This window comes from Myotis brandtii, unplaced genomic scaffold (assembly GCF_000412655.1).
Source record: "Myotis brandtii unplaced genomic scaffold, ASM41265v1 scaffold334, whole genome shotgun sequence".
Taxonomy (NCBI): Eukaryota; Metazoa; Chordata; class Mammalia; order Chiroptera; family Vespertilionidae; genus Myotis; species Myotis brandtii.
Genome location: NW_005362885.1, coordinates 965,066 through 965,865, shown reverse-complemented (window position 1 = coordinate 965,865; position 800 = coordinate 965,066).

The window sequence follows — 800 nt, the reverse complement described above, 5'->3', positions numbered from 1 at the left end:
AGTGCCCGCAGCTTCCTTCCTGTAGCGGCCGCGGGGCCAGCCTCCGGGAGCCTGTGGTTTCCCAGGGGCAGCGGGACACTGCTTATCTCTCATGAGCAATCATATTTTTCTCGCTTCACAGAAGTAGCCGTGTTCGAGGCTGTGAGGGCCCCACGGGGGAGTCTGTCGTCACCAGAAGGGCTGGGGGCAGGGAGAGCGGGGGCCTGGTGGGGACATGCCAGGGGGTGCCCATGGGCCCCGGGATTGGGGGGGGACACAGCTCAACACCCCGGCCTGGGACGCAGGCGGGGCCCGGAGAAGAGAAAGTCGGGGGTTGTCAGCAGAGCCAGGCATGGACCAGGGTGCGTAGAGCAGTGGTTCTCAACCTTCCCAATGCCGCGACCCTTTAACACAGTTCCTCATGTTGTGGTGTCCCCCAATTTCATTGTTACAAATTGAACATAATTAAAGCTTAGTGATTATTCACAAAAACAATATGTAATTATATATGTGTTTTCCGATGGTCTTAGGCGACCCCTGTGAAAGGGTCGTTCGACCCCCAAAGGGGTCGCGACCCTCAGGTTGAGAACCGCTGGCGTAGAGCAGTGAGAAGGTGGCTGATGTGGAGTAGCTGGGCTGGGGCGGGTTTGGGGAGGACCCCCAAGGTCTGGCCCCTCCTTCAGGTCCCACTTGGGGGCCACAGTCCCCCTTCCTCACTATGGGCGCTCAGTGAGGGGGGACAGGGGGGAGGGGGCACCGAGGCTCCGCCAACGCCAGAGCCAGTCCTCCCAGCTTCGGCCAGGGCCTGGGTGCACCCGGAG